Below are 22,974 nucleotides of genomic sequence, written 5' to 3' on the forward strand. Positions count from 1 at the left end.
AAAAGCCTACAGCACCTGGTATTCCCAGGCGGTCTCCCATCCAAGTACTAACCAGGCCCGACCCTGCTTAGCTTCCGAGATCAGACAAGATCGGGCGTGTTCAGGGTGGTGTGGCCGTAGGCAGAGACAGGCTTCTCACTTACTCCTCTTCTACTTTGCAGCCTGGCTGCTGGCAGCTCTTTGCACTACTTCACGCTAGACCTTTTTCTTCACTTTTTGCCTTCTCTTAAGGGAACTTCATACTCCAACAGGAGCAGTGCAAGAGCTGGGGGCGGCCCTTATACCCACAGGTGTTGTTCAGCAACCAGTCACAGGCCGCAGCCGCCCTCTTTCAAAAGGGCTGGGCGCAAGGTCTGCGCAGGGCTGCGCAACCATCCCGGGGGTGAAAGAAAGAGCAAGCTGGACCAGAGCCCATTGTCCAGGAGTCGGCTAAGGAAGAAGTTGAGATGGTTGCCCGTGCCTAGAAGCGAAGCTGCTTTTCAGTCAGCTTCTCTTTTCTTAGGGCGCGTTGTCTGCAAAGATGTTCAGCCTGTGTTGCCCTGTAAATTGGTCTGCACGTTACTAGCTATGGCTTCCAGCCCGGCGGGAGGCCCAGATACTATGGAAATGAAGCCTGCTATTATTAAAAGTAAAAAGCCACAACGCTGGTGGCCACCACGCCCGCTGCGGCTGCTAAGAGTGATAGCGGTAAGACTGAAAATACTAGGATTTTGCAAGGCCTAAAGAGTGCAAGAGAGAAAGCGAATGTAAAAGAAGCAAGTGTGCAGTGTAAAAAGTGAATGTAAAAATGGCATAAAGGAGAGTGACCCCTGCTGGTGGAAGTGAGGAAAAGCAAAAGCCTACAGCACCTGGTATCCCCGGGCGGTTTCCCATCCAAGTACTAACCAGGCCCGACCCTGCTTAGCTTCCAAGATCAGACGAGATCGGGCGTGTTCAGGGTGGTGTGGCCGTAGGCAGAGACAGGCTTCTCACTTACTCCTCTTCTACTTTGCAGCCTGGCTGCTGGCAGCTCTTTGCACTACTTCACGCTAGACCTTTTTCTTCACTTTTTGCCTTCTCTTAAGGGAACTTCATACTCCAACAGGAGCAGTGCAAGAGCTGGGGGCGGCCCTTATACCCACAGGTGTTGTTCAGCAACCAGTCACAGGCCGCAGCCGCCCTCTTTCAAAAGGGCTGGGCGCAAGGTCTGCGCAGGGCTAAGAAACCATCCCGGGGGTGAAAGAAAGAGCAAGCTGGACCAGAGCCCATTGTCCAGGAGTCGGCTAAGGAAGAAGTTGAGATGGTTGCCCGTGCCTGGAAGCGAAGCTGCTTTTCAGTCAGCTTCTCTTTTCTTAGGGCGCGTTGTCTGCAAAGATGTTCAGCCTGTGTTGCCCTGTAAATTGGTCTGCAGGTTACTAGCTATGGCTTCCAGCCCGGCGGGAGGCCCAGATACTATGGAAATGAAGCCTGCTATTATTAAAAGTAAAAAGCCACAACGCACCAGCTGCAGCTGCTAGGAGTGATAGCGGTAAGACTGAGAATACTAGGATTTTGCAAGGCCTAAAGAGTGCAAGAGAGAAAGCGAATGTAAAAGAAGCAAGTGTGCAGTGTAAAAAGTGAATGTAAAAATGGCATAGAGGAGAGTGACCCCTGCTGGTGGAAGTGAGGAAAAGCAAAAGCCTACAGCACCTGGTATTCCCAGGCGGTCTCCCATCCAAGTACTAACCAGGCCCGACCCTGCTTAGCTTCCGAGATCAGACGAGATTGGGCGTGTTCAGGGTGGTGTGGCCGTAGGCAGAGACAGGCTTCTCACTTACTCCTCTTCTACTTTGCAGCCTGGCTGCTGGCAGCTCTTTGCACTACTTCACGCTAGACCTTTTTCTTCACTTTTTGCCTTCTCTTAAGGGAACTTCATACTCCAACAGGAGCAGTGCAAGAGCTGGGGGCGGCCCTTATACCCACAGGTGTTGTTCAGCAACCAGTCACAGGCCGCAGCCGCCCTCTTTCAAAAGGGCTGGGCGCAAGGTCTGCGCAGGGCTAAGAAACCATCCCGGGGGTGAAAGAAAGAGCAAGCTGGACCAGAGCCCATTGTCCAGGAGTCGGCTAAGGAAGAAGTTGAGATGGTTGCCCGTGCCTGGAAGCGAAGCTGTTTTTCAGTCAGCTTCTCTTTTCTTAGGGCGCGTTGTCTGCAAAGATGTTCAGCCTGTGTTGCCCTGTAAATTGGTCTGCAGGTTACTAGCTATGGCTTCCAGCCCGGCGGGAGGCCCAGATACTATGGAAATGAAGCCTGCTATTATTAAAAGTAAAAAGCCACAACGCTGGTGGCCACCACGCCCGCTGCGGCTGCTAAGAGTGATAGCGGTAAGACTGAGAATACTAGGATTTTGCAAGGCCTAAAGAGTGCAAGAGAGAAAGCGAATGTAAAAGAAGCAAGTGTGCAGTGTAAAAAGTGAATGTAAAAATGGCATAGAGGAGAGTGACCCCTGCTGGTGGAAGTGAGGAAAAGCAAAAGCCTACAGCACCTGGTATTCCCAGGCGGTCTGCCATCCAAGTACTAACCAGGCCCGACCCTGCTTAGCTTCCGAGATCAGACGAGATCGGGCGTGTTCAGGGTGGTGTGGCCGTAGGCAGAGACAGGCTTCTCACTTACTCCTCTTCTACTTTGCAGCCTGGCTGCTGGCAGCTCTTTGCACTACTTCACGCTAGACCTTTTTCTTCACTTTTTGCCTTCTCTTAAGGGAACTTCATACTCCAACAGGAGCAGTGCAAGAGCTGGGGGGCGGCCCTTATACCTACAGGTGTTGTTCAGCAACCAGTCACAGGCCGCAGCCGCCCTCTTTCAAAAGGGCTGGGCGCAAGGTCTGCGCAGGGCTAAGAAACCATCCCGGGGGTGAAAGAAAGAGCAAGCTGGACCAGAGCCCATTGTCCAGGAGTCGGCTAAGGAAGAAGTTGAGATGGTTGCCCGTGCCTGGAAGCGAAGCTGCTTTTCAGTCAGCTTCTCTTTTCTTAGGGCGCGTTGTCTGCAAAGATGTTCAGACTGTGTTGCCCTGTAAATTGGTCTGCAGGTTACTAGCTATGGCTTCCAGCCCGGCAGGAGGCCCAGATACTATGGAAATAAAGCCTGCTATTATTAAAAGTAAAAAGCCACAACGCTGGTGGCCACCACGCCCGCTGCGGCTGCTAAGAGTGATAGCGGTAAGACTGAGAATACTAGGATTTTGCAAGGCCTAAAGAGTGCAAGAGAGAAAGCGAATGTAAAAGAAGCAAGTGTGCAGTGTAAAAAGTGAATGTAAAAATGGCATAGAGGAGAGTGACCCCTGCTGGTGGAAGTGAGGAAAAGCAAAAGCCTACAGCACCTGGTATCCCCGGGCGGTTTCCCATCCAAGTACTAACCAGGCCCGACCCTGCTTAGCTTACGAGATCAGACGAGATCGGGCGTGTTCAGGGTGGTGTGGCCGTAGGCGGAGACAAACTTCTCACTTACTCCTCTTCTACTTTGCAGCCTGGCTGCTGGCAGCTCTTTGCACTACTTCACGCTAGACCTTTTTCTTCACTTTTTGCCTTCTCTTAAGGGAACTTCATACTCCAACAGGAGCAGTGCAAGAGCTGGGGGGCGGCCCTTATACCCACAGGTGTTGTTCAGCAACCAGTCACAGGCCGCAGCCGCCCTCTTTCAAAAGGGCTGGGCGCAAGGTCTGCGCAGGGCTAAGAAACCATCCCGGGGGTGAAAGAAAGAGCAAGCTGGACCAGAGCCCATTGTCCAGGAGTCGGCTAAGGAAGAAGTTGAGATGGTTGCCCGTGCCTGGAAGCGAAGCTGCTTTTCAGTCAGCTTCTCTTTTCTTAGGGCGCGTTGTCTGCAAAGATGTTCAGCCTGTGTTGCCCTGTAAATTGGTCTGCAGGTTACTAGCTATGGCTTCCAGCCCGGCGGGAGGCCCAGATACTATGGAAATGAAGCCTGCTATTATTAAAAGTAAAAAGCCACAACGCTGGTGGCCACCACGCCTGCTGCGGCTGCTAAGAGTGATAGCGGTAAGACTGAGAATACTAGGATTTTGCAAGGCCTAAAGAGTGCAAGAGAGAAAGCGAATGTAAAAGAAGCAAGTGTGCAGTGTAAAAAGTGAATGTAAAAATGGCATAGAGGAGAGTGACCCCTGCTGGTGGAAGTGAGGAAAAGCAAAAGCCTACAGCACCTGGTATTCCCAGGCGGTCTCCCATCCAAGTACTAACCAGTCCCGACCCTGCTTAGCTTCCGAGATCAGACGAGATCGGGCGTGTTCAGGGTGGTGTGGCCGTAGGCGGAGACAAACTTCTCACTTACTCCTCTTCTACTTTGCAGCCTGGCTGCTGGCAGCTCTTTGCACTACTTCACGCTAGACCTTTTTCTTCACTTTTTGCCTTCTCTTAAGGGAACTTCATACTCCAACAGGAGCAGTGCAAGAGCTGGGGGCGGCCCTTATACCCACAGGTGTTGTTCAGAAACCAGTCACAGGCCGTAGCCGCCCTCTTTCAAAAGGGCTGGGCGCAAGGTCTGCGCAGGGCTAAGAAACCATCCCGGGGGTGAAAGAAAGAGCAAGCTGGACCAGAGCCTATTGTCCAGGAGTCGGCTAAGGAAGAAGTTGAGATGGTTGCCCGTGCCTGGAAGCGAAGCTGCTTTTCAGTCAGCTTCTCTTTTCTTAGGGCATGTTGTCTGCAAAGATGTTCAGCCTGTGTTGCCCTGTAAATTGGTCTGCAGGTTACTAGCTATGGCTTCCAGCCCGGCGGCAGGCCCAGATACTATGGAAATGAAGCCTGCTATTATTAAAAGTAAAAAGCCACAACGCTGGTGGCCACCACGCCCGCTGCGGCTGCTAAGAGTGATAGCGGTAAGACTGAGAATACTAGGATTTTGCAAGGCCTAAAGAGTGCAAGAGAGAAAGCGAATGTAAAAGAAGCAAGTGTGCAGTGTAAAAAGTGAATGTAAAAATGGCATAGAGGAGAGGTACCCCTGCTGGTGGAAGTGAGGAAAAGCAAAAGCCTACAGCACCTGGTATTCCCAGGCGGTCTCCCATCCAAGTACTAACCAGGCCCGCCCCTGCTTAGCTTCCGAGATCAGACGAGATCGGGCGTGTTCAGGGTGGTGTGGCCGTAGGCGGAGACAAACTTCTCACTTACTCCTCTTCTACTTTGCAGCCTGGCTGCTGGCAGCTCTTTGCACTACTTCACGCTAGACCTTTTTCTTCACTTTTTGCCTTCTCTTAAGGGAACTTCATACTCCAACAGGAGCAGTGCAAGAGCTGGGGGCGGCCCTTATACCCACAGGTGTTGTTCAGCAACCAGTCACAGGCCGCAGCCGCCCTCTTTCAAAAGGGCTGGGCGCAAGGTCTGCGCAGGGCTAAGAAACCATCCCGGGGGTGAAAGAAAGAGCAAGCTGGACCAGAGCCCATTGTCCAGGAGTCGGCTAAGGAAGAAGTTGAGATGGTTGCCCGTGCCTGGAAGCGAAGCTGCTTTTCAGTCAGCTTCTCTTTTCTTAGGGCGCGTTGTCTGCAAAGATGTTCAGCCTGTGTTGCCCTGTAAATTGGTCTGCAGGTTACTAGCTATGGCTTCCAGCCCGGCGGGAGGCCCAGATACTATGGAAATGAAGCCTGCTATTATTAAAAGTAAAAAGCCACAACGCTGGTGGCCACCACGCCCGCTGCGGCTGCTAAGAGTGATAGCGGTAAGACTGAGAATACTAGGATTTTGCAAGGCCTAAAGAGTGCAAGAGAGAAAGCGAATGTAAAAGAAGCAAGTGTGCAGTGTAAAAAGTGAATGTAAAAATGGCATAGAGGAGAGTGACCCCTGCTGGTGGAAGTGAGGAAAAGCAAAAGCCTACAGCACCTGGTATTCCCAGGCGGTCTCCCATCCAAGTACTAACCAGGCCCGACCCTGCTTAGCTTCCGAGATCGGGCGTGTTTAGGGTGGTGTGGCCGTAGGCGGAGACAAACTTCTCACTTACTCCTCTTCTACTTTGCAGCCTGGCTGCTGGCAGCTCTTTGCACTACTTCACGCTAGACCTTTTTCTTCACTTTTTGCCTTCTCTTAAGGGAACTTCATACTCCAACAGGAGCAGTGCAAGAGCTGGGGGCGGCCCTTATACCCACAGGTGTTGTTCAGCAACCAGTCACAGGCCGCAGCCGCCCTCTTTCAAAAGGGCTGGGCGCAAGGTCTGCGCAGGGCTAAGAAACCATCCCGGGGGTGAAAGAAAGAGCAAGCTGGACCAGAGCCCATTGTCCAGGAGTCGGCTAAGGAAAAAGTTGAGATGGTTGCCCGTGCCTGGAAGCGAAGCTGCTTTTCAGTCAGCTTCTCTTTTCTTAGGGCACGTTGTCTGCAAAGATGTTCAGCCTGTGTTGCCCTGTAAATTGGTCTGCAGGTTACTAGCTATGGCTTCCAGCCCGGCGGGAGGCCCAGATACTATGGAAATGAAGCCTGCTATTATTAAAAGTAAAAAGCCACAACGCACCAGCTGCGGCTGCTAGGAGTGATAGCGGTAAGACTGAGAATACTAGGATTTTGCAAGGCCTAAAGAGTGCAAGAGAGAAAGCGAATGTAAAAGAAGCAAGTGTGCAGTGTAAAAAGTGAATGTAAAAATGGCATAGAGGAGAGTGACCCCTGCTGGTGGAAGTGAGGAAAAGCAAAAGCCTACAGCACCTGGTATTCCCAGGCGGTCTCCCATCCAAGTACTAACCAGGCCCGACCCTGCTTAGCTTCCGAGATCAGACGAGATCGGGCGTGTTCAGGGTGGTGTGGCCGTAGGCAGAGACAGGCTTCTCACTTACTCCTCTTCTACTTTGCAGCCTGGCTGCTGGCAGCTCTTTGCACTACTTCACGCTAGACCTTTTTCTTCACTTTTTGCCTTCTCTTAAGGGAACTTCATACTCCAACAGGAGCAGTGCAAGAGCTGGGGGCGGCCCTTATACCCACAGGTGTTGTTCAGCAACCAGTCACAGGCCGCAGCCGCCCTCTTTCAAAAGGGCTGGGCGCAAGGTCTGCGCAGGGCTGCGCAACCATCCCGGGGGTGAAAGAAAGAGCAAGCTGGACCAGAGCCCATTGTCCAGGAGTCGGCTAAGGAAGAAGTTGAGATGGTTGCCCGTGCCTAGAAGCGAAGCTGCTTTTCAGTCAGCTTCTCTTTTCTTAGGGCGCGTTGTCTGCAAAGATGTTCAGCCTGTGTTGCCCTGTAAATTGGTCTGCACGTTACTAGCTATGGCTTCCAGCCCGGCGGGAGGCCCAGATACTATGGAAATGAAGCCTGCTATTATTAAAAGTAAAAAGCCACAACGCTGGTGGCCACCACGCCCGCTGCGGCTGCTAAGAGTGATAGCGGTAAGACTGAAAATACTAGGATTTTGCAAGGCCTAAAGAGTGCAAGAGAGAAAGCGAATGTAAAAGAAGCAAGTGTGCAGTGTAAAAAGTGAATGTAAAAATGGCATAAAGGAGAGTGACCCCTGCTGGTGGAAGTGAGGAAAAGCAAAAGCCTACAGCACCTGGTATCCCCGGGCGGTTTCCCATCCAAGTACTAACCAGGCCCGACCCTGCTTAGCTTCCAAGATCAGACGAGATCGGGCGTGTTCAGGGTGGTGTGGCCGTAGGCAGAGACAGGCTTCTCACTTACTCCTCTTCTACTTTGCAGCCTGGCTGCTGGCAGCCCTTTGCACTACTTCACGCTAGACCTTTTTCTTCACTTTTTGCCTTCTCTTAAGGGAACTTCATACTCCAACAGGAGCAGTGCAAGAGCTGGGGGCGGCCCTTATCCCCTTAGCGACCCTTGACGTAACTGTACGTCATGGGTCGCATGGGGATGTATGGAGCGAGCTCACACGCTGAGCTCGCTCCATACACGGCAGATGCCGGCTGTATAATACAGCCAGGACCTGCCACTAACAGCAGCGGTCGGTGCCCGAGCCGATCGCTGCTGTTAACCCTTTACACACTGCGGTCAAACGCGACCGCAGCGTGTAAACAGCGCAGGCGGCATGGGCGCCGCCATGTTTCGCCGATCGCCGCCCTCCTGAACGTCACATGAGGGCGGTGATCGGTTGCTATGACAGCCGGAAGCCTATTGAAGGCTTCCAGGCTTGTATCTGCACTAGATCTATTAGACGATGCCAGAGGCATCGTCTAATAGAAGTGCTGCGATTCTGCTATTCACTGCAGTACTGTAGTATTGCAGTGAATAGTATGAGCGATCAGACTCCCTAGGTTTCAAGGTACCTAAGGGGTCTGATCATAAATGTAACAGAAGAAAAAAAAAAGTTTTTAAAAGTATTAAAAAAATAAAAAAAATATAAAAGTTCAAATCACCCCCCTTTCCCTAGATCAGCTATAAAAGTAATTAAAGAACATTAAACATAAACATATTAGGTATCCCTGCGCTCCAAAATGCCTGAACTATTAGAATATTAAAACATTTATCCCGTACTGCGAACGGCGTAGCGGCAAAAAAAATAAAAACAGCCAAAAAGCGTTTTTTTCAACACTTTGCCTCCTATAAAAAATTGAATAAAAAGTGATCAAACCATCGGATCTTTCCCCAAATGGTATCAATAGAAACGTCATCTTGTCCCGCATAAAAAGACACCACAACCAGCTCCATACATGGAAATATAAAAAAGTTACAGGTGTTAGAACATGATGACACAAATTTTTTTTCTATTTTGCAAAGTTTATCATTTTTTTAAAAGTATCAAAAAATTTCAAATACTATATAAATTTGGTATCACCGCGTTTGTACTGACACGTAGAACACAGGTAACATGTCATTTGTACCAAACAGTGAATGCTGTAAAAATTAAACCCATAAGAAAATGGCGCAAATGCATTTTTTCTCCAATTGCGCCTCATTCTGAATTTTTTTCCAGCTTCCCAGTACATTGCACAGCATATTGAATGGTGCCATTACAAAGTACAATTTGTCCCGCAAACAATAAGCTATCATGTGACTCTGTGAACTGAAAAATGAAAAAGTTATGGCTCTTGAAATGTGAGGAGGGAAAAACGAAAATGCGAAACCAAAAAATGGCCTGGTCCTTAAGGGGTTAAACCCACAGGTGTTGTTCAGCAACCAGTCACAGGCCGCAGCCGCCCTCTTTCAAAAGGGCTGGGCGCAAGGTCTGCGCAGGGCTAAGAAACCATCCCGGGGGTGAAAGAAAGAGCAAGCTGGACCAGAGCCCATTGTCCAGTAGTCGGCTAAGGAAGAAGTTGAGATGGTTGCCCGTGCCTGGAAGCGAAGCTGCTTTTCAGTCAGCTTCTCTTTTCTTAGGGCGCGTTGTCTGCAAAGATGTTCAGCCTGTGTTGCCCTGTAAATTGGTCTGCAGGTTACTAGCTATGGCTTCCAGCCCGGCGGGAGGCCCAGATACTATGGAAATGAAGCCTGCTATTATTAAAAGTAAAAAGCCACAACGCACCAGCTGCGGCTGCTAGGAGTGATAGCGGTAAGACTGAGAATACTAGGATTTTGCAAGGCCTAAAGAGTGCAAGAGAGAAAGCGAATGTAAAAGAAGCAAGTGTGCAGTGTAAAAAGTGAATGTAAAAATGGCATAGAGGAGAGTGACCCCTGCTGGTGGAAGTGAGGAAAAGCAAAAGCCTACAGCACCTGGTATTCCCAGGCGGTCTCCCATCCAAGTACTAACCAGGCCCGACCCTGCTTAGCTTCCGAGATCAGACAAGATCGGGCGTGTTCAGGGTGGTGTGGCCGTAGGCAGAGACAGGCTTCTCACTTACTCCTCTTCTACTTTGCAGCCTGGCTGCTGGCAGCTCTTTGCACTACTTCACGCTAGACCTTTTTCTTCACTTTTTGCCTTCTCTTAAGGGAACTTCATACTCCAACAGGAGCAGTGCAAGAGCTGGGGGCGGCCCTTATACCCACAGGTGTTGTTCAGCAACCAGTCACAGGCCGCAGCCGCCCTCTTTCAAAAGGGCTGGGCGCAAGGTCTGCGCAGGGCTGCGCAACCATCCCGGGGGTGAAAGAAAGAGCAAGCTGGACCAGAGCCCATTGTCCAGGAGTCGGCTAAGGAAGAAGTTGAGATGGTTGCCCGTGCCTAGAAGCGAAGCTGCTTTTCAGTCAGCTTCTCTTTTCTTAGGGCGCGTTGTCTGCAAAGATGTTCAGCCTGTGTTGCCCTGTAAATTGGTCTGCACGTTACTAGCTATGGCTTCCAGCCCGGCGGGAGGCCCAGATACTATGGAAATGAAGCCTGCTATTATTAAAAGTAAAAAGCCACAACGCTGGTGGCCACCACGCCCGCTGCGGCTGCTAAGAGTGATAGCGGTAAGACTGAAAATACTAGGATTTTGCAAGGCCTAAAGAGTGCAAGAGAGAAAGCGAATGTAAAAGAAGCAAGTGTGCAGTGTAAAAAGTGAATGTAAAAATGGCATAAAGGAGAGTGACCCCTGCTGGTGGAAGTGAGGAAAAGCAAAAGCCTACAGCACCTGGTATCCCCGGGCGGTTTCCCATCCAAGTACTAACCAGGCCCGACCCTGCTTAGCTTCCAAGATCAGACGAGATCGGGCGTGTTCAGGGTGGTGTGGCCGTAGGCAGAGACAGGCTTCTCACTTACTCCTCTTCTACTTTGCAGCCTGGCTGCTGGCAGCTCTTTGCACTACTTCACGCTAGACCTTTTTCTTCACTTTTTGCCTTCTCTTAAGGGAACTTCATACTCCAACAGGAGCAGTGCAAGAGCTGGGGGCGGCCCTTATACCCACAGGTGTTGTTCAGCAACCAGTCACAGGCCGCAGCCGCCCTCTTTCAAAAGGGCTGGGCGCAAGGTCTGCGCAGGGCTAAGAAACCATCCCGGGGGTGAAAGAAAGAGCAAGCTGGACCAGAGCCCATTGTCCAGGAGTCGGCTAAGGAAGAAGTTGAGATGGTTGCCCGTGCCTGGAAGCGAAGCTGCTTTTCAGTCAGCTTCTCTTTTCTTAGGGCGCGTTGTCTGCAAAGATGTTCAGCCTGTGTTGCCCTGTAAATTGGTCTGCAGGTTACTAGCTATGGCTTCCAGCCCGGCGGGAGGCCCAGATACTATGGAAATGAAGCCTGCTATTATTAAAAGTAAAAAGCCACAACGCACCAGCTGCAGCTGCTAGGAGTGATAGCGGTAAGACTGAGAATACTAGGATTTTGCAAGGCCTAAAGAGTGCAAGAGAGAAAGCGAATGTAAAAGAAGCAAGTGTGCAGTGTAAAAAGTGAATGTAAAAATGGCATAGAGGAGAGTGACCCCTGCTGGTGGAAGTGAGGAAAAGCAAAAGCCTACAGCACCTGGTATTCCCAGGCGGTCTCCCATCCAAGTACTAACCAGGCCCGACCCTGCTTAGCTTCCGAGATCAGACGAGATTGGGCGTGTTCAGGGTGGTGTGGCCGTAGGCAGAGACAGGCTTCTCACTTACTCCTCTTCTACTTTGCAGCCTGGCTGCTGGCAGCTCTTTGCACTACTTCACGCTAGACCTTTTTCTTCACTTTTTGCCTTCTCTTAAGGGAACTTCATACTCCAACAGGAGCAGTGCAAGAGCTGGGGGCGGCCCTTATACCCACAGGTGTTGTTCAGCAACCAGTCACAGGCCGCAGCCGCCCTCTTTCAAAAGGGCTGGGCGCAAGGTCTGCGCAGGGCTAAGAAACCATCCCGGGGGTGAAAGAAAGAGCAAGCTGGACCAGAGCCCATTGTCCAGGAGTCGGCTAAGGAAGAAGTTGAGATGGTTGCCCGTGCCTGGAAGCGAAGCTGTTTTTCAGTCAGCTTCTCTTTTCTTAGGGCGCGTTGTCTGCAAAGATGTTCAGCCTGTGTTGCCCTGTAAATTGGTCTGCAGGTTACTAGCTATGGCTTCCAGCCCGGCGGGAGGCCCAGATACTATGGAAATGAAGCCTGCTATTATTAAAAGTAAAAAGCCACAACGCTGGTGGCCACCACGCCCGCTGCGGCTGCTAAGAGTGATAGCGGTAAGACTGAGAATACTAGGATTTTGCAAGGCCTAAAGAGTGCAAGAGAGAAAGCGAATGTAAAAGAAGCAAGTGTGCAGTGTAAAAAGTGAATGTAAAAATGGCATAGAGGAGAGTGACCCCTGCTGGTGGAAGTGAGGAAAAGCAAAAGCCTACAGCACCTGGTATTCCCAGGCGGTCTGCCATCCAAGTACTAACCAGGCCCGACCCTGCTTAGCTTCCGAGATCAGACGAGATCGGGCGTGTTCAGGGTGGTGTGGCCGTAGGCAGAGACAGGCTTCTCACTTACTCCTCTTCTACTTTGCAGCCTGGCTGCTGGCAGCTCTTTGCACTACTTCACGCTAGACCTTTTTCTTCACTTTTTGCCTTCTCTTAAGGGAACTTCATACTCCAACAGGAGCAGTGCAAGAGCTGGGGGGCGGCCCTTATACCTACAGGTGTTGTTCAGCAACCAGTCACAGGCCGCAGCCGCCCTCTTTCAAAAGGGCTGGGCGCAAGGTCTGCGCAGGGCTAAGAAACCATCCCGGGGGTGAAAGAAAGAGCAAGCTGGACCAGAGCCCATTGTCCAGGAGTCGGCTAAGGAAGAAGTTGAGATGGTTGCCCGTGCCTGGAAGCGAAGCTGCTTTTCAGTCAGCTTCTCTTTTCTTAGGGCGCGTTGTCTGCAAAGATGTTCAGACTGTGTTGCCCTGTAAATTGGTCTGCAGGTTACTAGCTATGGCTTCCAGCCCGGCAGGAGGCCCAGATACTATGGAAATAAAGCCTGCTATTATTAAAAGTAAAAAGCCACAACGCTGGTGGCCACCACGCCCGCTGCGGCTGCTAAGAGTGATAGCGGTAAGACTGAGAATACTAGGATTTTGCAAGGCCTAAAGAGTGCAAGAGAGAAAGCGAATGTAAAAGAAGCAAGTGTGCAGTGTAAAAAGTGAATGTAAAAATGGCATAGAGGAGAGTGACCCCTGCTGGTGGAAGTGAGGAAAAGCAAAAGCCTACAGCACCTGGTATTCCCAGCCGGTCTCCCATCCAAGTACTAACCAGGCCCGACCCTGCTTAGCTTACGAGATCAGACGAGATCGGGCGTGTTCAGGGTGGTGTGGCCGTAGGCAGAGACAGGCTTCTCACTTACTCCTCTTCTACTTTGCAGCCTGGCTGCTGGCAGCTCTTTGCACTACTTCACGCTAGACCTTTTTCTTCACTTTTTGCCTTCTCTTAAGGGAACTTCATACTCCAACAGGAGCAGTGCAAGAGCTGGGGGGCGGCCCTTATACCCACAGGTGTTGTTCAGCAACCAGTCACAGGCCGCAGCCGCCCTCTTTCAAAAGGGCTGGGCGCAAGGTCTGCGCAGGGCTAAGAAACCATCCCGGGGGTGAAAGAAAGAGCAAGCTGGACCAGAGCCCATTGTCCAGGAGTCGGCTAAGGAAGAAGTTGAGATGGTTGCCCGTGCCTGGAAGCGAAGCTGCTTTTCAGTCAGCTTCTCTTTTCTTAGGGCGCGTTGTCTGCAAAGATGTTCAGCCTGTGTTGCCCTGTAAATTGGTCTGCAGGTTACTAGCTATGGCTTCCAGCCCGGCGGGAGGCCCAGATACTATGGAAATGAAGCCTGCTATTATTAAAAGTAAAAAGCCACAACGCTGGTGGCCACCACGCCTGCTGCGGCTGCTAAGAGTGATAGCGGTAAGACTGAGAATACTAGGATTTTGCAAGGCCTAAAGAGTGCAAGAGAGAAAGCGAATGTAAAAGAAGCAAGTGTGCAGTGTAAAAAGTGAATGTAAAAATGGCATAGAGGAGAGTGACCCCTGCTGGTGGAAGTGAGGAAAAGCAAAAGCCTACAGCACCTGGTATTCCCAGGCGGTCTCCCATCCAAGTACTAACCAGTCCCGACCCTGCTTAGCTTCCGAGATCAGACGAGATCGGGCGTGTTCAGGGTGGTGTGGCCGTAGGCGGAGACAAACTTCTCACTTACTCCTCTTCTACTTTGCAGCCTGGCTGCTGGCAGCTCTTTGCACTACTTCACGCTAGACCTTTTTCTTCACTTTTTGCCTTCTCTTAAGGGAACTTCATACTCCAACAGGAGCAGTGCAAGAGCTGGGGGCGGCCCTTATACCCACAGGTGTTGTTCAGAAACCAGTCACAGGCCGTAGCCGCCCTCTTTCAAAAGGGCTGGGCGCAAGGTCTGCGCAGGGCTAAGAAACCATCCCGGGGGTGAAAGAAAGAGCAAGCTGGACCAGAGCCTATTGTCCAGGAGTCGGCTAAGGAAGAAGTTGAGATGGTTGCCCGTGCCTGGAAGCGAAGCTGCTTTTCAGTCAGCTTCTCTTTTCTTAGGGCATGTTGTCTGCAAAGATGTTCAGCCTGTGTTGCCCTGTAAATTGGTCTGCAGGTTACTAGCTATGGCTTCCAGCCCGGCGGCAGGCCCAGATACTATGGAAATGAAGCCTGCTATTATTAAAAGTAAAAAGCCACAACGCTGGTGGCCACCACGCCCGCTGCGGCTGCTAAGAGTGATAGCGGTAAGACTGAGAATACTAGGATTTTGCAAGGCCTAAAGAGTGCAAGAGAGAAAGCGAATGTAAAAGAAGCAAGTGTGCAGTGTAAAAAGTGAATGTAAAAATGGCATAGAGGAGAGGTACCCCTGCTGGTGGAAGTGAGGAAAAGCAAAAGCCTACAGCACCTGGTATTCCCAGGCGGTCTCCCATCCAAGTACTAACCAGGCCCGCCCCTGCTTAGCTTCCGAGATCAGACGAGATCGGGCGTGTTCAGGGTGGTGTGGCCGTAGGCGGAGACAAACTTCTCACTTACTCCTCTTCTACTTTGCAGCCTGGCTGCTGGCAGCTCTTTGCACTACTTCACGCTAGACCTTTTTCTTCACTTTTTGCCTTCTCTTAAGGGAACTTCATACTCCAACAGGAGCAGTGCAAGAGCTGGGGGCGGCCCTTATACCCACAGGTGTTGTTCAGCAACCAGTCACAGGCCGCAGCCGCCCTCTTTCAAAAGGGCTGGGCGCAAGGTCTGCGCAGGGCTAAGAAACCATCCCGGGGGTGAAAGAAAGAGCAAGCTGGACCAGAGCCCATTGTCCAGGAGTCGGCTAAGGAAGAAGTTGAGATGGTTGCCCGTGCCTGGAAGCGAAGCTGCTTTTCAGTCAGCTTCTCTTTTCTTAGGGCGCGTTGTCTGCAAAGATGTTCAGCCTGTGTTGCCCTGTAAATTGGTCTGCAGGTTACTAGCTATGGCTTCCAGCCCGGCGGGAGGCCCAGATACTATGGAAATGAAGCCTGCTATTATTAAAAGTAAAAAGCCACAACGCTGGTGGCCACCACGCCCGCTGCGGCTGCTAAGAGTGATAGCGGTAAGACTGAGAATACTAGGATTTTGCAAGGCCTAAAGAGTGCAAGAGAGAAAGCGAATGTAAAAGAAGCAAGTGTGCAGTGTAAAAAGTGAATGTAAAAATGGCATAGAGGAGAGTGACCCCTGCTGGTGGAAGTGAGGAAAAGCAAAAGCCTACAGCACCTGGTATTCCCAGGCGGTCTCCCATCCAAGTACTAACCAGGCCCGACCCTGCTTAGCTTCCGAGATCGGGCGTGTTTAGGGTGGTGTGGCCGTAGGCGGAGACAAACTTCTCACTTACTCCTCTTCTACTTTGCAGCCTGGCTGCTGGCAGCTCTTTGCACTACTTCACGCTAGACCTTTTTCTTCACTTTTTGCCTTCTCTTAAGGGAACTTCATACTCCAACAGGAGCAGTGCAAGAGCTGGGGGCGGCCCTTATACCCACAGGTGTTGTTCAGCAACCAGTCACAGGCCGCAGCCGCCCTCTTTCAAAAGGGCTGGGCGCAAGGTCTGCGCAGGGCTAAGAAACCATCCCGGGGGTGAAAGAAAGAGCAAGCTGGACCAGAGCCCATTGTCCAGGAGTCGGCTAAGGAAAAAGTTGAGATGGTTGCCCGTGCCTGGAAGCGAAGCTGCTTTTCAGTCAGCTTCTCTTTTCTTAGGGCACGTTGTCTGCAAAGATGTTCAGCCTGTGTTGCCCTGTAAATTGGTCTGCAGGTTACTAGCTATGGCTTCCAGCCCGGCGGGAGGCCCAGATACTATGGAAATGAAGCCTGCTATTATTAAAAGTAAAAAGCCACAACGCACCAGCTGCGGCTGCTAGGAGTGATAGCGGTAAGACTGAGAATACTAGGATTTTGCAAGGCCTAAAGAGTGCAAGAGAGAAAGCGAATGTAAAAGAAGCAAGTGTGCAGTGTAAAAAGTGAATGTAAAAATGGCATAGAGGAGAGTGACCCCTGCTGGTGGAAGTGAGGAAAAGCAAAAGCCTACAGCACCTGGTATTCCCAGGCGGTCTCCCATCCAAGTACTAACCAGGCCCGACCCTGCTTAGCTTCCGAGATCAGACGAGATCGGGCGTGTTCAGGGTGGTGTGGCCGTAGGCAGAGACAGGCTTCTCACTTACTCCTCTTCTACTTTGCAGCCTGGCTGCTGGCAGCTCTTTGCACTACTTCACGCTAGACCTTTTTCTTCACTTTTTGCCTTCTCTTAAGGGAACTTCATACTCCAACAGGAGCAGTGCAAGAGCTGGGGGCGGCCCTTATACCCACAGGTGTTGTTCAGCAACCAGTCACAGGCCGCAGCCGCCCTCTTTCAAAAGGGCTGGGCGCAAGGTCTGCGCAGGGCTGCGCAACCATCCCGGGGGTGAAAGAAAGAGCAAGCTGGACCAGAGCCCATTGTCCAGGAGTCGGCTAAGGAAGAAGTTGAGATGGTTGCCCGTGCCTAGAAGCGAAGCTGCTTTTCAGTCAGCTTCTCTTTTCTTAGGGCGCGTTGTCTGCAAAGATGTTCAGCCTGTGTTGCCCTGTAAATTGGTCTGCACGTTACTAGCTATGGCTTCCAGCCCGGCGGGAGGCCCAGATACTATGGAAATGAAGCCTGCTATTATTAAAAGTAAAAAGCCACAACGCTGGTGGCCACCACGCCCGCTGCGGCTGCTAAGAGTGATAGCGGTAAGACTGAAAATACTAGGATTTTGCAAGGCCTAAAGAGTGCAAGAGAGAAAGCGAATGTAAAAGAAGCAAGTGTGCAGTGTAAAAAGTGAATGTAAAAATGGCATAAAGGAGAGTGACCCCTGCTGGTGGAAGTGAGGAAAAGCAAAAGCCTACAGCACCTGGTATCCCCGGGCGGTTTCCCATCCAAGTACTAACCAGGCCCGACCCTGCTTAGCTTCCAAGATCAGACGAGATCGGGCGTGTTCAGGGTGGTGTGGCCGTAGGCAGAGACAGGCTTCTCACTTACTCCTCTTCTACTTTGCAGCCTGGCTGCTGGCAGCTCTTTGCACTACTTCACGCTAGACCTTTTTCTTCACTTTTTGCCTTCTCTTAAGGGAACTTCATACTCCAACAGGAGCAGTGCAAGAGCTGGGGGCGGCCCTTATACCCACAGGTGTTGTTCAGCAACCAGTCACAGGCCGCAGCCGCCCTCTTTCAAAAGGGCTGGGCGCAAGGTCTGCGCAGGGCTAAGAAACCATCCCGGGGGTGAAAGAAAGAGCAAGCTGGACCAGAGCCCATTGTCCAGGAGTCGGCTAAGGAAGAAGTTGAGATGGTTGCCCGTGCCTGGAAGCGAAGCTGCTTTTCAGTCAGCTTCTCTTTTCTTAGGGCGCGTTGTCTGCAAAGATGTTCAGCCTGTGTTGCCCTGTAAATTGGTCTGCAGGTTACTAGCTATGGCTTCCAGCCCGGCGGGAGGCCCAGATACTATGGAAATGAAGCCTGCTATTATTAAAAGTAAAAAGCCACAACGCTGGTGGCCACCACGCCCGCTGCGGCTGCTAAGAGTGATAGCGGTAAGACTGAGAATACTAGGATTTTGCAAGGCCTAAAGAGTGCAAGAGAGAAAGCGAATGTAAAAGAAGCAAGTGTGCAGTGTAAAAAGTGAATGTAAAAATGGCATAGAGGAGAGTGACCCCTGCTGGTGGAAGTGAGGAAAAGCAAAAGCCTACAGCACCTGGTATTCCCAGGCGGTCTGCCATCCAAGTACTAACCAGGCCCGACCCTGCTTAGCTTCCGAGATCAGACGAGATCGGGCGTGTTCAGTGTGGTGTGGCCGTAGGCAGAGACAGGCTTCTCACTTACTCCTCTTCTACTTTGCAGCCTGGCTGCTGGCAGCTCTTTGCACTACTTCACGCTAGACCTTTTTCTTCACTTTTTGCCTTCTCTTAAGGGAACTTCATACTCCAACAGGAGCAGTGCAAGAGCTGGGGGGCGGCCCTTATACCTACAGGTGTTGTTCAGCAACCAGTCACAGGCCGCAGCCGCCCTCTTTCAAAAGGGCTGGGCGCAAGGTCTGCGCAGGGCTAAGAAACCATCCCGGGGGTGAAAGAAAGAGCAAGCTGGACCAGAGCCCATTGTCCAGGAGTCGGCTAAGGAAGAAGTTGAGATGGTTGCCCGTGCCTGGAAGCGAAGCTGCTTTTCAGTCAGCTTCTCTTTTCTTAGGGCGCGTTGTCTGCAAAGATGTTCAGACTGTGTTGCCCTGTAAATTGGTCTGCAGGTTACTAGCTATGGCTTCCAGCCCGGCGGGAGGCCCAGATACTATGGAAATAAAGCCTGCTATTATTAAAAGTAAAAAGCCACAACGCTGGTGGCCACCACGCCCGCTGCGGCTGCTAAGAGTGATAGCGGTAAGACTGAGAATACTAGGATTTTGCAAGGCCTAAAGAGTGCAAGAGAGAAAGCGAATGTAAAAGAAGCAAGTGTGCAGTGTAAAAAGTGAATGTAAAAATGGCATAGAGGAGAGTGACCCCTGCTGGTGGAAGTGAGGAAAAGCAAAAGCCTACAGCACCTGGTATTCCCAGGCGGTCTCCCATCCAAGTACTAACCAGGCCCGACCCTGCTTAGCTTACGAGATCAGACGAGATCGGGCGTGTTCAGGGTGGTGTGGCCGTAGGCGGAGACAAACTTCTCACTTACTCCTCTTCTACTTTGCAGCCTGGCTGCTGGCAGCTCTTTGCACTACTTCACGCTAGACCTTTTTCTTCACTTTTTGCCTTCTCTTAAGGGAACTTCATACTCCAACAGGAGCAGTGCAAGAGCTGGGGGGCGGCCCTTATACCCACAGGTGTTGTTCAGCAACCAGTCACAGGCCGCAGCCGCCCTCTTTCAAAAGGGCTGGGCGCAAGGTCTGCGCAGGGCTAAGAAACCATCCCGGGGGTGAAAGAAAGAGCAAGCTGGACCAGAGCCCATTGTCCAGGAGTCGGCTAAGGAAGAAGTTGAGATGGTTGCCCGTGCCTGGAAGCGAAGCTGCTTTTCAGTCAGCTTCTCTTTTCTTAGGGCGCGTTGTCTGCAAAGATGTTCAGCCTGTGTTGCCCTGTAAATTGGTCTGCAGGTTACTAGCTATGGCTTCCAGCCCGGCGGGAGGCCCAGATACTATGGAAATGAAGCCTGCTATTATTAAAAGTAAAAAGCCACAACGCTGGTGGCCACCACGCCTGCTGCGGCTGCTAAGAGTGATAGCGGTAAGACTGAGAATACTAGGATTTTGCAAGGCCTAAAGAGTGCAAGAGAGAAAGCGAATGTAAAAGAAGCAAGTGTGCAGTGTAAAAAGTGAATGTAAAAATGGCATAGAGGAGAGTGACCCCTGCTGGTGGAAGTGAGGAAAAGCAAAAGCATATAGCACCTGGTATTCCCAGGCGGTCTCCCATCCAAGTACTAACCAGTCCCGACCCTGCTTAGCTTCCGAGATCAGACGAGATCAGGCGTGTTCAGGGTGGTGTGGCCGTAGGCGGAGACAAACTTCTCACTTACTCCTCTTCTACTTTGCAGCCTGGCTGCTGGCAGCTCTTTGCACTACTTCACGCTAGACCTTTTTCTTCACTTTTTGCCTTCTCTTAAGGGAACTTCATACTCCAACAGGAGCAGTGCAAGAGCTGGGGGCGGCCCTTATACCCACAGGTGTTGTTCAGAAACCAGTCACAGGCCGTAGCCGCCCTCTTTCAAAAGGGCTGGGCGCAAGGTCTGCGCAGGGCTAAGAAACCATCCCGGGGGTGAAAGAAAGAGCAAGCTGGACCAGAGCCTATTGTCCAGGAGTCGGCTAAGGAAGAAGTTGAGATGGTTGCCCGTGCCTGGAAGCGAAGCTGCTTTTCAGTCAGCTTCTCTTTTCTTAGGGCACGTTGTCTGCAAAGATGTTCAGCCTGTGTTGCCCTGTAAATTGGTCTGCAGGTTACTAGCTATGGCTTCCAGCCCGGCGGGAGGCCCAGATACTATGGAAATGAAGCCTGCTATTATTAAAAGTAAAAAGCCACAACGCTGGTGGCCACCACGCCCGCTGCGGCTGCTAAGAGTGATAGCGGTAAGACTGAGAATACTAGGATTTTGCAAGGCCTAAAGAGTGCAAGAGAGAAAGCGAATGTAAAAGAAGCAAGTGTGCAGTGTAAAAAGTGAATGTAAAAATGGCATAGAGGAGAGGTACCCCTGCTGGTGGAAGTGAGGAAAAGCAAAAGCCTACAGCACCTGGTATTCCCAGGCGGTCTCCCATCCAAGTACTAACCAGGCCCGCCCCTGCTTAGCTTCCGAGATCAGACGAGATCGGGCGTGTTCAGGGTGGTGTGGCCGTAGGCGGAGACAAACTTCTCACTTACTCCTCTTCTACTTTGCAGCCTGGCTGCTGGCAGCTCTTTGCACTACTTCACGCTAGACCTTTTTCTTCACTTTTTGCCTTCTCTTAAGGGAACTTCATACTCCAACAGGAGCAGTGCAAGAGCTGGGGGCGGCCCTTATACCCACAGGTGTTGTTCAGCAACCAGTCACAGGCCGCAGCCGCCCTCTTTCAAAAGGGCTGGGCGCAAGGTCTGCGCAGGGCTAAGAAACCATCCCGGGGGTGAAAGAAAGAGCAAGCTGGACCAGAGCCCATTGTCCAGGAGTCGGCTAAGGAAGAAGTTGAGATGGTTGCCCGTGCCTGGAAGCGAAGCTGCTTTTCAGTCAGCTTCTCTTTTCTTAGGGCGCGTTGTCTGCAAAGATGTTCAGCCTGTGTTGCCCTGTAAATTGGTCTGCAGGTTACTAGCTATGGCTTCCAGCCCGGCGGGAGGCCCAGATACTATGGAAATGAAGCCTGCTATTATTAAAAGTAAAAAGCCACAACGCTGGTGGCCACCACGCCCGCTGCGGCTGCTAAGAGTGATAGCGGTAAGACTGAGAATACTAGGATTTTGCAAGGCCTAAAGAGTGCAAGAGAGAAAGCGAATGTAAAAGAAGCAAGTGTGCAGTGTAAAAAGTGAATGTAAAAATGGCATAGAGGAGAGTGACCCCTGCTGGTGGAAGTGAGGAAAAGCAAAAGCCTACAGCACCTGGTATTCCCAGGCGGTCTCCCATCCAAGTACTAACCAGGCCCACCCCTGCTTAGCTTCCAAGATCAGACGAGATCGGGCGTGTTCTGGGTGGTGTGGCCATAGGCAGAGACAGGCTTCTCACTTACTCCTCTTCTACTTTGCAGCCTGGCTGCTGGCAGCTCTTTGCACTACTTCACGCTAGACCTTTTTCTTCACTTTTTGCCTTCTCTTAAGGGAACTTCATACTCCAACAGGAGCAGTGCAAGAGCTGGGGGCGGCCCTTATACCCACAGGTGTTGTTCAGCAACCAGTCACAGGCCGCAGCCGCCCTCTTTCAAAAGGGCTGGGCGCAAGGTCTGCGCAGGGCTAAGAAACCATCCCGGGGGTGAAAGAAAGAGCAAGCTGGACCAGAGACCATTGTCCAGGAGTCGGCTAAGGAAGAAGTTGAGATTGTTGCCCGTGCCTGGAAGCGAAGCTGCTTTTCAGTCAGCTTCTCTTTTCTTAGGGCGCGTTGTCTGCAAAGATGTTCAGCCTGTGTTGCCCTGTAAATTGGTCTGCAGGTTACCAGCTATGGCTTCCAGCCCAGCGGGAGGCCCAGATACTATGGAAATGAAGCCTGCTATTATTAAAAGTAAAAAGCCACAACGCTGGTGGCCACCACGCCCGCTGCGGCTGCTAAGAGTGATAGCGGTAAGACTGAGAATACTAGGATTTTGCAAGGCCTAAAGAGTGCAAGAGAGAAAGCGAATGTAAAAGAAGCAAGTGTGCAGTGTAAAAAGTGAATGTAAAAATGGCATAGAGGAGAGTGACCCCTGCTGGTGGAAGTGAGGAAAAGCAAAAGCCTACAGCACCTGGTATTCCCAGGCGGTCTCCCATCCAAGTACTAACCAGGCCCGACCCTGCTTAGCTTCCGAGATCGGGCGTGTTTAGGGTGGTGTGGCCGTAGGCGGAGACAAACTTCTCACTTACTCCTCTTCTACTTTGCAGCCTGGCTGCTGGCAGCTCTTTGCACTACTTCACGCTAGACCTTTTTCTTCACTTTTTGCCTTCTCTTAAGGGAACTTCATACTCCAACAGGAGCAGTGCAAGAGCTGGGGGCGGCCCTTATACCCACAGGTGTTGTTCAGCAACCAGTCACAGGCCGCAGCCGCCCTCTTTCAAAAGGGCTGGGCGCAAGGTCTGCGCAGGGCTAAGAAACCATCCCGGGGGTGAAAGAAAGAGCAAGCTGGACCAGAGCCCATTGTCCAGGAGTCGGCTAAGGAAAAAGTTGAGATGGTTGCCCGTGCCTGGAAGCGAAGCTGCTTTTCAGTCAGCTTCTCTTTTCTTAGGGCACGTTGTCTGCAAAGATGTTCAGCCTGTGTTGCCCTGTAAATTGGTCTGCAGGTTACTAGCTATGGCTTCCAGCCCGGCGGGAGGCCCAGATACTATGGAAATGAAGCCTGCTATTATTAAAAGTAAAAAGCCACAACGCACCAGCTGCGGCTGCTAGGAGTGATAGCGGTAAGACTGAGAATACTAGGATTTTGCAAGGCCTAAAGAGTGCAAGAGAGAAAGCGAATGTAAAAGAAGCAAGTGTGCAGTGTAAAAAGTGAATGTAAAAATGGCATAGAGGAGAGTGACCCCTGCTGGTGGAAGTGAGGAAAAGCAAAAGCCTACAGCACCTGGTATTCCCAGGCGGTCTCCCATCCAAGTACTAACCAGGCCCGACCCTGCTTAGCTTCCGAGATCAGACGAGATCGGGCGTGTTCAGGGTGGTGTGGCCGTAGGCAGAGACAG

General features: G+C 51.4%; 24 non-coding genes and 3 pseudogenes across 24 annotated transcripts; all 27 read right to left on the bottom strand.

Annotated features, from left to right (window-relative positions):
• Positions 1-3: 3 nt before the first annotated feature.
• Positions 4-122, bottom strand: LOC142189947 (5S ribosomal RNA). Its single transcript, XR_012713891.1, has one exon. It is a non-coding gene; the product is annotated as a 5S ribosomal RNA (ribosomal RNA).
• Positions 123-836: 714 nt separating this feature from the next.
• On the bottom strand, positions 837-955 carry LOC142190227 (5S ribosomal RNA). Its single transcript, XR_012714153.1, has one exon. It is a non-coding gene; the product is annotated as a 5S ribosomal RNA (ribosomal RNA).
• A 701-nt stretch (positions 956-1,656) lies between these two features.
• LOC142190083 (5S ribosomal RNA) lies at positions 1,657-1,775 on the bottom strand. Its single transcript, XR_012714018.1, has one exon. It is a non-coding gene; the product is annotated as a 5S ribosomal RNA (ribosomal RNA).
• Positions 1,776-2,489: 714 nt separating this feature from the next.
• Positions 2,490-2,608, bottom strand: LOC142189940 (5S ribosomal RNA). Its single transcript, XR_012713885.1, has one exon. It is a non-coding gene; the product is annotated as a 5S ribosomal RNA (ribosomal RNA).
• Positions 2,609-3,323: 715 nt separating this feature from the next.
• LOC142190300 (5S ribosomal RNA) lies at positions 3,324-3,442 on the bottom strand. The gene has a single exon (XR_012714221.1). It is a non-coding gene; the product is annotated as a 5S ribosomal RNA (ribosomal RNA).
• A 715-nt stretch (positions 3,443-4,157) lies between these two features.
• On the bottom strand, positions 4,158-4,276 carry LOC142190115 (5S ribosomal RNA). The gene has a single exon (XR_012714046.1). It is a non-coding gene; the product is annotated as a 5S ribosomal RNA (ribosomal RNA).
• A 714-nt stretch (positions 4,277-4,990) lies between these two features.
• On the bottom strand, positions 4,991-5,109 carry LOC142189796 (5S ribosomal RNA). Its single transcript, XR_012713750.1, has one exon. It is a non-coding gene; the product is annotated as a 5S ribosomal RNA (ribosomal RNA).
• Positions 5,110-5,823: 714 nt separating this feature from the next.
• LOC142190421 (5S ribosomal RNA) lies at positions 5,824-5,932 on the bottom strand (annotated as a pseudogene).
• Positions 5,933-6,633: 701 nt separating this feature from the next.
• LOC142191138 (5S ribosomal RNA) lies at positions 6,634-6,752 on the bottom strand. The gene has a single exon (XR_012714748.1). It is a non-coding gene; the product is annotated as a 5S ribosomal RNA (ribosomal RNA).
• A 714-nt stretch (positions 6,753-7,466) lies between these two features.
• Positions 7,467-7,585, bottom strand: LOC142190228 (5S ribosomal RNA). The gene has a single exon (XR_012714154.1). It is a non-coding gene; the product is annotated as a 5S ribosomal RNA (ribosomal RNA).
• Positions 7,586-9,574: 1,989 nt separating this feature from the next.
• LOC142189948 (5S ribosomal RNA) lies at positions 9,575-9,693 on the bottom strand. The gene has a single exon (XR_012713892.1). It is a non-coding gene; the product is annotated as a 5S ribosomal RNA (ribosomal RNA).
• Positions 9,694-10,407: 714 nt separating this feature from the next.
• Positions 10,408-10,526, bottom strand: LOC142190229 (5S ribosomal RNA). Its single transcript, XR_012714155.1, has one exon. It is a non-coding gene; the product is annotated as a 5S ribosomal RNA (ribosomal RNA).
• A 701-nt stretch (positions 10,527-11,227) lies between these two features.
• On the bottom strand, positions 11,228-11,346 carry LOC142190084 (5S ribosomal RNA). Its single transcript, XR_012714019.1, has one exon. It is a non-coding gene; the product is annotated as a 5S ribosomal RNA (ribosomal RNA).
• A 714-nt stretch (positions 11,347-12,060) lies between these two features.
• Positions 12,061-12,179, bottom strand: LOC142189941 (5S ribosomal RNA). Its single transcript, XR_012713886.1, has one exon. It is a non-coding gene; the product is annotated as a 5S ribosomal RNA (ribosomal RNA).
• A 715-nt stretch (positions 12,180-12,894) lies between these two features.
• LOC142190163 (5S ribosomal RNA) lies at positions 12,895-13,013 on the bottom strand. Its single transcript, XR_012714093.1, has one exon. It is a non-coding gene; the product is annotated as a 5S ribosomal RNA (ribosomal RNA).
• A 715-nt stretch (positions 13,014-13,728) lies between these two features.
• Positions 13,729-13,847, bottom strand: LOC142190116 (5S ribosomal RNA). The gene has a single exon (XR_012714047.1). It is a non-coding gene; the product is annotated as a 5S ribosomal RNA (ribosomal RNA).
• A 714-nt stretch (positions 13,848-14,561) lies between these two features.
• Positions 14,562-14,680, bottom strand: LOC142189798 (5S ribosomal RNA). The gene has a single exon (XR_012713751.1). It is a non-coding gene; the product is annotated as a 5S ribosomal RNA (ribosomal RNA).
• Positions 14,681-15,394: 714 nt separating this feature from the next.
• On the bottom strand, positions 15,395-15,503 carry LOC142190422 (5S ribosomal RNA; annotated as a pseudogene).
• Positions 15,504-16,204: 701 nt separating this feature from the next.
• Positions 16,205-16,323, bottom strand: LOC142191149 (5S ribosomal RNA). Its single transcript, XR_012714759.1, has one exon. It is a non-coding gene; the product is annotated as a 5S ribosomal RNA (ribosomal RNA).
• A 714-nt stretch (positions 16,324-17,037) lies between these two features.
• Positions 17,038-17,156, bottom strand: LOC142190230 (5S ribosomal RNA). Its single transcript, XR_012714156.1, has one exon. It is a non-coding gene; the product is annotated as a 5S ribosomal RNA (ribosomal RNA).
• A 714-nt stretch (positions 17,157-17,870) lies between these two features.
• On the bottom strand, positions 17,871-17,989 carry LOC142190176 (5S ribosomal RNA). The gene has a single exon (XR_012714105.1). It is a non-coding gene; the product is annotated as a 5S ribosomal RNA (ribosomal RNA).
• Positions 17,990-18,704: 715 nt separating this feature from the next.
• On the bottom strand, positions 18,705-18,823 carry LOC142190024 (5S ribosomal RNA). Its single transcript, XR_012713963.1, has one exon. It is a non-coding gene; the product is annotated as a 5S ribosomal RNA (ribosomal RNA).
• Positions 18,824-19,538: 715 nt separating this feature from the next.
• On the bottom strand, positions 19,539-19,657 carry LOC142190315 (5S ribosomal RNA). Its single transcript, XR_012714229.1, has one exon. It is a non-coding gene; the product is annotated as a 5S ribosomal RNA (ribosomal RNA).
• Positions 19,658-20,371: 714 nt separating this feature from the next.
• Positions 20,372-20,490, bottom strand: LOC142189799 (5S ribosomal RNA). Its single transcript, XR_012713752.1, has one exon. It is a non-coding gene; the product is annotated as a 5S ribosomal RNA (ribosomal RNA).
• Positions 20,491-21,204: 714 nt separating this feature from the next.
• On the bottom strand, positions 21,205-21,323 carry LOC142190213 (5S ribosomal RNA). The gene has a single exon (XR_012714140.1). It is a non-coding gene; the product is annotated as a 5S ribosomal RNA (ribosomal RNA).
• Positions 21,324-22,037: 714 nt separating this feature from the next.
• On the bottom strand, positions 22,038-22,146 carry LOC142190423 (5S ribosomal RNA; annotated as a pseudogene).
• A 701-nt stretch (positions 22,147-22,847) lies between these two features.
• Positions 22,848-22,966, bottom strand: LOC142191161 (5S ribosomal RNA). Its single transcript, XR_012714770.1, has one exon. It is a non-coding gene; the product is annotated as a 5S ribosomal RNA (ribosomal RNA).
• Positions 22,967-22,974: the final 8 nt, after the last annotated feature.

Source organism: Leptodactylus fuscus, chromosome 1 (assembly GCF_031893055.1).
Source record: "Leptodactylus fuscus isolate aLepFus1 chromosome 1, aLepFus1.hap2, whole genome shotgun sequence".
NCBI lineage: Eukaryota > Metazoa > Chordata > Amphibia > Anura > Leptodactylidae > Leptodactylus > Leptodactylus fuscus.